The following is a 366-nucleotide window of genomic DNA, read 5'->3' as shown; positions in this document are numbered from 1 at the left end:
TCTCTCCTTTCAGTCTTCTGGTACACATTGACTTCTCTAATTTATTTGATCACTTGGTTATATCTCTTGGTTTTTATTGTTATTATATCCTAATGATCTTTCATTATATTTTTTAGTAAAGATTTCTCAACTTCCTCACAGATTATGAGTTTGTTAAAGAGAAAAATATCACTAATCTTCCTATCTGTTATCTTTGTACTTTAACATAAATATTATTAGTTTATAACTTTATGTCAGTAACTTAGAAATAAAACAAATATTTTGAGTTAGTGAATAAACTTCCTGGATATACAGATTTTAGGGACTTTCAAAAATGAGTTCACCTGTTATAAGGATTATCCCAATGGTATTTTAAAAAATCAATAT

Source organism: Nannospalax galili, unplaced genomic scaffold (genome assembly GCF_000622305.1).
Source record: "Nannospalax galili isolate Female #2095 unplaced genomic scaffold, S.galili_v1.0 scaffold1131, whole genome shotgun sequence".
In the NCBI taxonomy this organism is placed as follows: Eukaryota; Metazoa; Chordata; class Mammalia; order Rodentia; family Spalacidae; genus Nannospalax; species Nannospalax galili.
This window is presented reverse-complemented; position numbering follows the sequence as displayed.